The sequence below is a fragment of the Mesocricetus auratus genome, unplaced genomic scaffold (genome assembly GCF_017639785.1).
Source record: "Mesocricetus auratus isolate SY011 unplaced genomic scaffold, BCM_Maur_2.0 Super-Scaffold_100008, whole genome shotgun sequence".
Classification (NCBI taxonomy): Eukaryota; Metazoa; Chordata; class Mammalia; order Rodentia; family Cricetidae; genus Mesocricetus; species Mesocricetus auratus.
In genome coordinates this window covers 72,486,912-72,500,426 of record NW_024429192.1, presented here as the reverse complement: position 1 = coordinate 72,500,426, position 13,515 = coordinate 72,486,912, and the positions used below count along the sequence as shown (strand labels likewise).

The following is a 13,515-nucleotide window of genomic DNA, read 5'->3' as shown; positions in this document are numbered from 1 at the left end:
AGCACCCAGGAGGCAGAGGCAGGCAGATCTCTGATTCAAGGCCAGCCTGATCTAGAGAGTGAGTTCCAGGGCAGCCAGGGCTACACAGAGAAACCCTATCTTGAAAAACCAAAAATGAAACAAACAATCCACCCACCCAACCAGAAACAAACAACAAAACACAAAACAATTTTTGTGTTTGTCCAGTGTGGTGGCACACACCTTTGATTGCAATGATTGGAGGGAGGGGAAGCAGAGTCTGGTTTCCAGGCAAGCCAGAGTTATATGAGACCTTGCTGTTAAAAAAAAAAAAACAAAAAACAAAAAACGACCACCCTTTCAGAGTTCATGCAAATCTCTGTATCCTCCAGTTTTGGTATATGTGCTGCTGGAGGGCGCACCTATAACCTTGAAACTTCTAATTCTCCTGACTGCTGAGATTATAGGTGTGTACCACCGTGCCCACCTGCTTCATTTGGTATAAGGGTAAATGGAGAGCCTGAAGCATGCTTGTGCAAGGTCTGTACCAAGTAAGCTCTAGCCCAGCCCACTGTGACTTATTCACATAGGTTTACCATCCTTTTTTTGTTTGTTTTGTTTTGTTTTGAGACAGGGTTTCTCTGTATTGCTTTGGAGGTTGTCCTGGAACTTGCTCTGTAGACCAGGATGGCCTTGAACTCACAGAGATCTGCCTGCCTGTGCCTCCTGAGTGCTGTGATTAATAAAGGCTTGCACCACCAATGCCCAGCTAGGTTTAGCATCCTTTATCAGCTACTCCAGATTGCAGGATTTAGCATCCTATCTGCTACTCCAGATTGCAGATTTGCTCTTTTTCATGATTTTTTTTCAAAAGATTTCAAGTTTTTTTTCTTAAGTATTGTAAGTCCCTGTTGTTTTTGCTAAGTTAAAAACACTGGGGAAAAAAACAATTTTGACAAGATTCAGACATAAACTAAAATTCTGTTATGCAATAGTTCCCCAGGCCCTGGCAGTCATCACTCTTTGTGTATAAATCCGGTTACTTTATATACCTTACATAAATGAGATCACAAACTGTCCTTTTGTGACTTACTTCACTTAGTGTATTAATACCAAGGTTCATCCATGCATGCCTTAGAATTTCTCTCCTCTCTAGGGAGGTATAACACTGTTGCCAATAGATCACTTACTGCCCTGTGATCTCGGACTGCTAACATCTAGCTAGGGTGAACAATGCTGCTATGCATGAGTGCACGCATATCTGCTCTAGACCTTGCTTTAAAAAAAGATACAATGTATTTAAGTCATAGCCATGCCCTACCCAGTGAAGGACCTCCCCAAACATCTGGCCATCCACTGGCACATGGGCCCATCTACCAAATGCGGTGCTGATGAAAACTGACTCTCCCTCTCCTATGGCCGAAGGCTCCTTGGTTACAGGTGGGCATCTGAAGCTCCTGTGGAGTACTGCCTGACTTGGTTATGTCCAGGTGCCATAGCTGCTTTGAGTTCCTGGGTGTCATGTCCCTGCCATGTCCAGAAGACACTGAACACACAGACGTGGTTCAAGAGTAACAGAAGCATAGGGGTGAGTTTTGTTTTTTAAATTTTTATTTTTCGGCTGGAGAGACGGCTCAGTGGTTGAGAGTACTGACTGCTTTTCCAGAGGTCCTGAGTTCAATTCCCTGCAACCATGTTGGCTAGCAACCACCTGTAATGCCCTCTTCTGGCCTGTAGGGACACACTGCAGACAGAACACTGCATACATAATAAATAAATTATTTTAAAATGTATTTATTTATTTTTGAGACAGGGTTTCTCTGTAACTGCCCTGCCTGTACTGGAACTCACTTTGTAGACCAGGAGGGCACTGAACTCACAGAGATCCACCTGCCTCTGTCTCCCAAGTGCTGGGATTAAAGGTGTGTACCACCAAGCTCAGCAAGGCTGAGTAAGTATCTGGAATAGGTTTTTCAGTTTTTTGTTTTTTGTTTTTCGAGCCAGGGTTTCTCTGTATTGTTTTGGAGACTGTCCTGGAACTCGCTTTGTAGACCAGGCTGGCCTCGAACTCACAGAGATCTGCCTGCCTCTGCCTCCCGAGTGCTGGGATTAAAGGCGTGCGCCACCAATGCCCGGCCAGGCTTTTCAGTTTGCTGACACCTACAGTCACTGAAGCCTCTCCTAGGAGCTTAGAGTATTCAAAGCCCACGGTGTAGATTATATTACAAACCGAGGGAGACAAACGCATCTGATTATCCTGATTCACCAACTGTAAGAGGCAATGAACTTGGTGACTGTGTATAAAACTTTTGACAGTTTGTGGGAAAACAAGGAAAATGATGACATCAATTGGTTGATTATTAGCACCACTGGATAAATTGGCAAAGGAAAAGAATGAGCTCTGAGGTAAAAGTAACCAACTTCTAGCATCTCAGAATAGTGAAGGATGATGGTGAATTTAGTGATAAAACTGACCAGCTCCAGATGCCCATTTAACAGTCTAAAGGTGTCCAAGTATGCCCAGGAGAGAATCTTCTCCAGCAGCCAGAGAGCTCAAGTTGCTCTGTGGAAAAAATCAACTGAAGCCCTTGTTAGAACGTTGGCATAATTACAACTAAATTAAAGCCCCAGCCTCAGAAGGTGCTGGCAGTTAAAGTAAGGACATCAACTGGTAAAAATGGGACCTTGTATCTCGGGATGGAGATGTGTGGGAGGATCCTATTGAAGCCAAGAACTTGAACCCTCAGATTCTCAAGGGTTCATCTCACCTGAGGAAGTAGTCTCTCCACTTCAGCAGATGTACCCCAACCCCCTGAAATATTCCCTTTCCACCTTTGACTGAGGAAATTAACCCTTTACTGCCTGCTAAACCAACAGTGACTTTCTCAGATGGAGACGCCAGGCAAACAATACGGATGTCCTCAGGGAGCACCTACGGTTGCCCCTAGACTACAACCAGACTTGAGGCAAGGTAGGCTCCTAGAGAGGAGGTAGAACGTGTAGTCATTTGTCATTTGGGGGAGATTTTTTTTTTTTGAGACAGAGTTTCTCTGTGTAGCTTTGGCTGTTCTGGAATTTGTTCTGTAGACCAGGCTGGCCTCAAGCTCAGAGATCCACCTGCCTCTGCCTCCCAAGTGCTGGCATTACAGGCGTGTGCCTCCACGGCCCCAAAGTTGAAGGGATTTTGATCGTTTCTTCCACACAGTGTCACGTTGGTTCACTACATTGACAAAACTATGCTGACAGGACCAAGTGAGAAGAAGGTTGACTTCCTGTTAACACATGCACATCAGATGAGAAGTAAATCCAACCAAATTTCCAGAACCTCTACCTCAGTGAAATTCTTAGGAGTCCAGGAGTGTGGGGCATGCCGGCATATTCTGTCTAAGGTGAAGGGTAAGTTATTGTACCTGGCTCCTCCCACCACCAAGAAAAAGAAAGAAACACAATGTTTAGTTCTACTTGGATTCTGGAGACAGCACATCCCTCACTTGGGTGTGTTACTCTGGTCCATATACCAAGTGACTCAGAAAGCTGCTAGCTTTTGAATGGGGCCGGGACTTTCCAATGAGTGCAGACTGCTATGCAGGCTTCTCTACCCCTTGGACCATATGATCCAGCAGACCCTATGGTACTTGAGATGTCAGTGGTAGATAGGGAGGCTACAGGGCCTTTGCCAGGACCTGTAGGTGAATCACAGAGGAGACCTTTGAGATTTTGGAGCAAGGCTCTACCATTACTCGCAGACAACTGCTCTCTCTTGACTTGCTATTGGGCCTTAGTGGAAACTGAAGGATTTACAATGAGCCACCAAGTTACCATGTGACCTGAGCTGCTCATTATGATCTGGGTAACTGGACCCATCAAGCCATAAAGAAGGATTGCACAGCAGCAGCCCATTATCAAATGGAAGTGGTATACACATGATGGGTCCCAAGCAGGTCCTGTAGACACAAGTAAGTTACTTGATGAAGTTGTCCTACCCAGTATGCACCGTAGCCTCATGGGCTGTGCCCTATGACCCGTTGTCTGAGGAAGAGGAGACTAGGGCCCTGTTTACTGATGGTTCTGAACATGATGTAAGTACCATTGAAGTGGACAGCTGCAGCATTACAATCCCTTTCGGAGACAACTCTGAAAGACACCAGCAAAGGGAAATCTTCACAGTGGGCAGAACTCCAGGCAGTACACATGGTCATACAGTTTGTTTGGAAGGAGAAACGGCCAGATGTGTGATTGTTCACCAATTCATCGGCTGTAGCCTACAGACTGTCTGGATGATCAGGGGCTTGGAAAGATCGTGGTTGGAAAATTGGTGAGAAAGACATCTGGGGAAGACATATGTACCTGGGTCTCTCCAAATGAAGATGGGAAGATACTTGTGACCCATGTAAATGCTCATCAAAAGGTGACTTCTATAATAAGTAGGTAAGATGACCTGTTTTGTGGATAGTCTTTTTCTTCCCAGCCATCCCTGTCATTGGCCATTGGGCCCACAAACAAAGTGGCCATGGTGGCAGAGATGGGGGCTATCCATGGACTTCCACTCACCACAGCCGACATAGCTACAGCTCCAGTTGAGTGCCAGATCTGCTAAAAGCAGAGACCAACACTGAGCCCCGGGTATGGCACCATTGCCTGGGATGGATGCGCAGTCAGTGACCAGGTGGCACATTGAGTACATTGTGGAATAAACTGGTTTTACCCTGTTCACCATCACCTTGAAGCAGCTGGCCTGACAGAAAGATGGAATGGCCATTTGAAGGCACAGTTACAGCACTGATTATGTGGAAGCAGCCTGGGAGGCTGGGGGTCCCCAGAAGGCAGTATATACCTCTTAGTTAGGGGTTACTATTGCTGTGATGAAATACAATGACCAAACCAACTTGTTGATGAAAAAGCTTACACTTTTCTATCACCAGGACAGGACAGGAACTCAAATAGGGCAGGAACTGTCTATTATGTCTGGAGGCAGGAGCTGATGCAGAGGCCTCGGAGGGGTGCTACTTACTGGCTTGCTCCTCATGGCTTGTTCAGCCTGCTTTCTTATAGAATCCAGGACACCACCCACAATGGGCTGATATCCTCAGTGCAAGTTCATGTAACAGGCCATGTGGGACTAGAGCTAGAAGTCAGTGGTGCTTAGCCCTACATCAAGCCACACAGCAAAGCCATTTCCAGGGAATGACTACAGATAAATGAACTCTTCTGCCAGACCAGGCATTTAGGGGCTTAGAGATCCTCACTAGAGGCTGAGGGTAGACAGCAGGGTCCTGTGAGACGTGCCCTTCCATGCATGGCTTCCCATGTATCCTGCAGGGACTCTTACTCTTTCCTCTCCTCCAGGGCTCTACTCACCTGGGCTTTCCAGACAAGACTTCTCTGCCACACACCAGAGGCCGCTGCCTTCATCTCTCCCTTCTCCCTCTGCATTCTCCCTGTTCCCTCACCTTTGCTGTTTACTCCCTGAAGGCAGGGACTTAGTTTGATCCTGGCTGGTGTTGAATGAGGTGTGTGTGCTGCAGGGTATTCGAGGACACAGTTAAAACCCAAGATGCCAGCCAGAGTCAATGCTCAGGACTGTTATGTCCAGATATTTCCTCTCAGAGCCAGAGCAGGGCTTCCTGGAGAGAGGCAGCATTAGGTTGGCTACTGGTTAGTGGCTGAGTTGAAAAACCCAACAGCAGGGCAGTAGCTGGGGAGACGCTTCTGTGGGTAGAGGGCTTGCTGTACAAATATGAAGGCCTTTCATGTGGATCCCTAGTGCCCGCCATGGTGGGGAGTGCTTGTAGTCCCAATGCTAAGACAGGAGGCTCTCAGGCTAACCAGAGAGGCCCTGCCTCAAAAAGTATGGTGGAGAGTTATGAGGGAGACTTGAGTTTTCTGACCTCCACAGGCCCATGTGCAGGTGAGCGCACACACACTGGCAGGGGCTCAGTTGGTGAAGTTTAAACGGAGCTACCCTAAAGTGTGGGGACAATGTCCTCCTAGAGCAGGCTATCTAATAAAAACTCTAGTGTCAGGCGTGGGATCCCTCTCAGAGTTGCTAACATTCCAGGCTATTGCCATTGCTATGGGGTACCCTCCAGAACTAACTTGGCATGAGTCATCCCACCTGGCTGGCTCATACAGTGCTGGAGGGTGCTGTGCACCATGCCAAAGAGTGAAGTCAGTGTCCTCTTTCCACTCTGTAGACCAGGCTGGCCTCAAACTCAGTGCTCCTTCTCAATCTCCCTCCCAAGTGCTGAGTAAAGAAGTGTGCCTGCCTGGCACAAACACCAATCTTAACCAACTGTGAGCTCTGCCAGCTCTTAACAACTGGCTTGGTGAGATACGCCCTCTGCCACAATAGTGTATGAATGCGAGTAGCCAACTACTTTCTGACCGAATTTAAGACCTGCTCCAAGAGATGCAAACTCATCTGGCACTTAATTAGGGCCCAAAACCTGTGGCTAGGGTTCAGAGGCACTGATTTATCCTTACGCCTGTAGCTTGGTGCATTTCTCAGCCTGCATAACGGAGGCTTCTTTCTGTGGTAGATGACTATTACCAGTCCTCAAGCTGGTCCAGGTGCAGAGAATGAGACTAGAGGTCGCAGTTTTGATGGACACCATATCACATGCCCCCACCCAGGCTCAGGACCATCACAGGAAAGGGAAGAGGTTGTGAGAGCAAGCAGACACCTACAGTAGCATTTTCAAACACAAAAGGGCAGCTGCACTCACAGGGGAAGAGGTAGTCCCTGAGTCTCACCCCTAGCTCAGCAACTATTGGCATTTGTGGCTTCTGAGAAAACGGGAGTCCATTCTTTTTTCAGGGATGTACAACACCTAAACCAATGTGGCTCACAACCTTCCTAATGCTGCAACCCTTTAATATAGTTCCTCATGTTGTGGTGACCCCAACCATAAAGTTATTCATGGATTTGTTAACTGTTATTTTGCTATTGTTATGAATTGTAATGTAAATACCTGTTTTTCAGATGGTCTGAGGTGACCCCTGTGAAAGGGTCATTTGACCCCAAAGAGGTCACAACTCACAGATTGAGATCCGATAGAAATACATGCACTTAAAAGTGGTGGCGCGCGCCGGGCGTTGGTGGCGCACGCCTTTAATCCCAGCACTCGGGAGGCAGAGGCAGGCGGATCTCTGTGTGTTCGAGGCCAGCCTGGTCTACAAAGTGAGTTCCAGGACAGCCTCCAAAGCTACAGAGAAACCCTGTCTCGAAAAACCAAAAAAAAAAAAAAAAAAAAAAAAAAAGTGGTGGCGCACACCTTTAATCCCAGCACTCAGGAAGCAGAGTCAGGGAGATCTCTGTGATTCTGAGGCCTGTCTGGTCTACAAGGAAGTTCCAGGACAGTCAGGGGTACAGAGACCCTGTCTCAACAGAGATAACACTAAGTGAACTCTGAAATTAAAAAACAAAAACAAAAACAGTACACATGAAGATGGGAAGGAAAAGTGGGAACAGGAGGAATTAATTGTAGGGAGGGGATGGGGGCCAGACTTTGTCAAACACATTATATATGTACCTGAAATTCTCAAACAATAATAAAGGAGGAAGAACAGTGGCTAGTGACTGAGGGGAACAGTAGACCATCTCTGGTAACCACATACATTCATGCATGTGTGCACACTTTGTACAAGTATCTACACATCTCTTTACCTTCCCCACTCAAAAAAGGGCTGGCAGCTGTGTGGGAGCTGGCTCTTTAAACACAGATGGCAAAGGCAAGGCTGCCTTAGAGGATCCAGGCTGGAAGATGTCATGGACTGAATGGTTACCCCAAATGTGACTGCAGTTTTTAAAATTTTATATATGTGGGTGTTCTGCCTGCTTGAATGTCTGTGTACCATGTGTGCTGGGTGCCTGCCCAGAAGAGGGTGTCAGGTTCCCAGAACTGTTTTCACAGACATCTGTGAGCCACCATGTGCTAGGAATCGAACCTCAGTCTTCTGCAAGCGCAGCCGGTGTTCTTAACTGTGGTCATCTCTTTAGCGTGTGGTTAAGGCTGGCATCAAGCATACAATCTTCCTACCTCAGCCTTCCAAATAACTGAGACCACAGTCATGAACTAACTGCCTGGTTTGCTGAAACTTAAAAAAGGTAATCAGGAGCCTGGGCGGTGGTGGCCTTTAATCCCAGCACTGGGAAGCAGAGGCAGGTGGATCTCTGAGTTCAAGGCCAGCCTGATCTACAAGAGTGAGTTCCAGGACAGGTCCTAAAGCTACACAGAGAAACCCTGTCTGGAAAAAACCAAAACCAACACCCCCACCATTCCTCCCAAGAGGTAATTAGGTTACAATCAAGTTATTAGGGCGGGCCTAAGATATTCTGGTCAGACACTGACTACATGTAAAGCCACAGGCCAAACACAGGCATCGACAAGCTAAGAGGTCTCAGAGGAAACCAACCCCGGGATACCTTGATCTTTGACATCAACTGCCAGCACTGTGACAACTCATCACTTAAGCCACCAGTGTTGCTATGGCAGTCCTAGTAGACATATATGCACTGGGCCTTGGGAAAGAAAACTAAAGCAATCCTCCTAAAGGGCCTGCCAGCCTGACTTCCACCCCACAGTTCTGTTGCAAATCCTTGAATCAGCCAGGAGGAAGCAATCTACATAGGTGTAAGATTGGACCCCTCAGGCCGGTGAGGAGCAGGGATGCAAACTCTTCAGAGTGCCCTGTTTCTAAACGTCACTGACCTTTCAAGCTCAGTAAGGAAGTGTGCAGATGCCACTTACATGGCAACCACACATTATCTTATGTTCTTTCCAAATTAAAACATTTCCAGCTTTAGGACCGAGACGAGGAAAATCTAAGAGCAGAGATGAAAGTAAGCTATTGATGGAAGCAGTTGCCATGGCACTGTGCTCTCCTTGGAGCTGCCAGCTGCCACTCGATTTCCCATTTTTCCTGCAAATGAAGGAGTGCATGAAGCTAAGGACCTGCCGCCCACTGTGAGGGAGAAAATAAACTGTATTTTAATTAGAAAGTTAACCAATGATGGGAATATGTCCTAGAGTGGCTATGCAACCAAGGTACAGGACTTCTCACTTAGCAAATCACTAGATGATCTTGCTAAAAATGCAGACTTGTTTAAAGCTATGCAATCACTCAGTAGAGCTGGATGTGTGCAGACCCAGGGCCCCTCTGAATCCCAGGGGAGTAACTAAGGCACGCCAGCAATCAGCAGCCTAGATGTGCTGCCTGGCTCTGGCTGCCAAGGTGTCCCAATAGTGGTTCCTATGACCACAGCCCACTTTTTCTTTTTTTTTTATTTTATTTGATTATTATGTATAGTGTTCTGCCTGCACGCTAGAAGAGGGCACCAGATCTTATTATATATGGTGGTGAGCCACCATGTAGTTGCTGGGAATTGAACTCAGGACCTCTGTGAAGAGCAGTCAGTGATCTTAACCTCTGTGCCATCTCTCCAGCTCTGGCTACAGCCATTCTTAAGTGAAACCGCAAGAAAGCATCCACTTAACCCCAAGTGGACAGGGGGAAGGGTGCCCATGTCAGGTCTACATGGCTCCCAGCAGTCATCCAGTTCCTGTCTGGGTAGAACTGTGTGCTGGCTGCTTGCCTCTCAGACACAACTGCAGAGCACAGGCTGAAGTTCTGCCAACTCCAGTGCTGACCAGGACACACAAAGGGGACAGGGCAGAAGCATGCTGTTTCTTTCATGACATCTGCTTTTCTTTTTTTTTTTTTTTTTTGGAGAAAGGGTTTCTCTGTGTAGCTTTGTAGACTCGGCTGGCCTTGAACTCACTGAGGTCCACCTGCCTCTGCCTCCTGACTGCTGAGTTTAAAGGCGAGTGCTGCTGCCACTACCATCTGGCAAATCAATCTTATCCCTGTATTAATTCTCTAACGGTTCCTTGGGGTGAGACAGTACCACCACTAATAGCATAGCTTCCTTCATTAAATATTTTGGTATTACATTTGCTTTGCAATTGAAATGTGTTCTGATGAAGCAGCTGTTCTGGCACGTAGGGATTTAAAGTTTCATGTGTCTGTGTGAGTGCAAGTGGGTCCCAAGAATCAATCTCAGGATTAATGGCAGGTGCCTTTATCTCTGCACCTGCCTCAATAGCCCACACGAGTTGTTTTATTCTCAGCTGAGCAGTGGCCAGTGCACTGTCTAATGAAGTGGGAGCAGGGTGCTCTCCGTTCCTATAGGCTCTGGCACTGCGGGTTAGTTATGCAGGCACTGAGCGCTGCGCCTTACCTCTCAGGTGCCTTTCCTCCGTGCTTATGTCTTCTCCACGCAGAGTGGTCTGATCTTCTCATCTTTCTAGGTCAGCAGGATAAACTCACTGAATAAGTTCTAGACTTTGGCATTATGATGCTGGCATCTACAAAGTTCATGTTTGGGAAACACACAATCCAGTTATGAAATAATCTTGTTTTGAAAAAGTTCATTATTTTGTGTTGGGTCTGTTCCAGCTCCAGGGCCTCTGCTGCCAGCTCAGTCCCCTCTGCCCACCTCTGTGCATGGTGAACAATTGGCTGTGGCTTCACCGATTCCATGGTTACTTCGTCTTCAAAAATTACTTTAGGAGCCAGAGACAGACAGGATGGAGATACACTTTTCCAGAGTCCATCTCATGAAAGGGCACCAGTGAGAAAGGCACCCAAAACTGGAGAACATGGTGCTGCAGACTTCACATGGACAACAGATGGCCAAAAGTAATTTTTTTCAGAATATGAAAATAAAAACATGGAACGCTTCACGAATCTGCATGTTATCCTTGCGCAGGGGCCATGCTAATCTTCTCTGTATCATTCCAATTTTAGTATTTGTGCTGCTGAAGTGAGCACTAAAAGTAACTGAGAACTGGAGTATTTTGGGGTACTGGAACTTGTGTGTGATACACACCACTAAACTACAGCTACAGCCTGAGTCGGCCTGGGAGCCCTGGCAGTGCTTCCACTTATCTCTATGGGTCTTTCACTTTGGTCTTGTCTCAGTGACCCCAAGTCTGTATAGTCAGTTCTAAGAAAATCCACATTTTCTGTTCTAGAGGGCCTTTGAGAATCTCACTCTGGTGCTGAAAAGGGAGAGGTCTTCAGAGAGATGTAAGAACACCGAGGCACCAGGTGGTGTAGGCCCAAGGGAACAATGACAAGGTTGACTTAAGGGCGGAACTGGCTCCCAGCATGTCAGCTAGTGTGTGTTCCTGCATTGCCTGTCTGCAGCAACTCATTGCCCAGGGTCTTTTCTTGACTTCGCCAGCCCTGACCCCAGCCCCCCAGGCTGTACACCTCCACTTGCTGCTTCTTTACATGCCTAGCTTTCATTACTCGGTTTCTTACTACATAGATAGACCCACCTGGCTATGGGAGGCAGCTTCCACTCAGCAGTTGCACATCTACACTGGCTCCCCTGCTCCTGCTAGGAAACCCAACACTTAACCCCTGGCTTACCACCTTGTTTTTTGAGACAAGGCTTTTGTGTAGCTCTGGCTGTCCCAGGTCTTTCTCTGTAGACCAGGTCTAACTGACCTACCTGCCTCTGCCTCCTAAGCACTGGGATTAAAGGTGTGGACCAACACAGCCAGGCTACTACCTATCTATCTAGACTTGCTATCTATCTATAGTCTTGCTATGCAGCCCATGCTGGTCTTGAATTCTACCATTTCTTTTCTAAGTTTTTGTCCCCTGTACATCACTGAACCCACTCTTTGGGCATCCTTCCTGTCCCTGGCCTGGTCCAGCCCAGTACTACAGGCTACAGTTCCAAGCCATGCCCCTCAGGTGAAGGGAAGATCACTTCTAAGCTCATGTGTGGAAGGCAAGAACATCCCTTAGGCTGGGGGCACACTGTGACGGAGTCCTAGTTCTTATTTATGCTGAAGGATCTGGAGTTCATCTCTAGCACTCTAAATATCAAAACGCAAGGGCCCTCTTCATTCTCCCATGAACTCTCAACCTTGTGAAGAGGAAGGTAGAAAACTGAGAATGAAGGCAAAGAAGAAAACAAAGGATTTCCCCAGACACCACATAGCCTACACTCCCCTCCCACAACCACTTCCCATATGTATGCAGGTCTATGGTGAAAGGGAGTGACTGGTACCCAGTGGTCCTGCTGATGGTCAAGAAAGTTATTTTAAGTGACCACTTTTCATATCCTTGTCACAATCTTTGCTTTTAAGTGCATACTTCAAGAATCCCCACAAAGGAATAACCCCAAATCTAGTACAGGCAAGTTTGTTGTCTTTCTTTTTGGAAACGGGTCTTCTTGCATTTTATATCATTGAATGTTCTCTCCCTTCTCTGCAGAAAGATGCAGCTCTGGTGATTCCTGAAGATACTGATAGTCCTCGAGGCAGTCAGTTGCTGGCTGTGCAGGTCCACAGAAGGAATCCATTGTTTGCTGGATTCATTTGAAATTAGTAAACCAGGGGAAAGATACACAGACAAGTTTCTTTTACTGGGAGTCCCCCCCCCCCCATCTCCCTGTAGCTTCAGCTGACCAGGAACTCTTTTTTAAAGACCAGGCTCTGCCTCTAGAGTGGGATTAAATGTGTGCTACCATCTGATAGCCTCTATCAGATCTGCTCTTCCCTCTCTCACTCCAGCTATCCAATATCACTACCTATAAGGGAAACACATCCAAAGCAGTGGTCTTCAGACTCCTCAAACACTCTACCTACTTTTCTGCTCTCCTGTGGAGACACAAGGGGGACCCTCCTCCTGCTACACCCTCTCTGTAATGAGCGTCCACAGTTCACTTTACCTGCAGCACAGTGCTTTGCCCTGGCCCTCTGCTGGTTGTTTCTCTGAGACACTGTTCCACTCTGTCCTCTCAGCACTTTGCTTTGTCTAAGCCAGAGAATGGCATCAAGGGTTAGAGGACAATGTTCCCTAGACAACAGTCCTTTCATTTCCATCTTCCTCACCATCAGAGCGATCTTTACTCACAAAAACAGACCGATTATGAAGCATGAGCTTGCTGTTTTCTCATGACTTTAGCCATTCTTGATGGCAGAGTCAAAGAAGCTGGTACCTACAGTCCTTTGTTTTACTCTATCTTCTCTTCCCTGTTGTCTCTTTGCTTTTAGACTCAGAGATGTAAAAACATGCACTCCAGAAAAACCCATCACACCACTGCTCTGGACACTCTCAGTCCTCAGTACTAGATCCCAACTAGTAGATCTTCAACTATAACCAGCAGGCATCGGCACTGAATAAGGAAGAGAGTCATGTCCATTGCTTTCTCCTGGAAAAGATCTGAATGTGATATACCCAGTGGTTCAGACACCCATCTGACACCAACTCCGTTCCCTGAGGACTTTTCAAAACAGGCTTTCCCCTTAGATGGATAGAAGTAGGGTTTAGTAAGTAGGGATTTACCGACACCTTGCAACAACATACAGTGTCATAAGAGACATTTGTGAAGGCTTGGTATTTGCTGAGTACTTGCTGTGGTGCGGTGATAATTATTTGAATATGTTTCTACCTTCCATGCACATGACACATGGCTGGCAGTCTGCCGTAGACTGAGCACAGAGAGCCAGCTGCAGCTAACAACAGAGGGGAAAA

General features: G+C 47.0%; 1 non-coding gene across 1 annotated transcript; it reads right to left on the bottom strand.

The window, feature by feature from the left end:
• Window positions 1-10,684: 10,684 nt before the first annotated feature.
• On the bottom strand, window positions 10,685-10,791 carry LOC121142103. Its single transcript, XR_005879111.1, has one exon. It is a non-coding gene; the product is annotated as a U6 spliceosomal RNA (small nuclear RNA).
• Window positions 10,792-13,515: the final 2,724 nt, after the last annotated feature.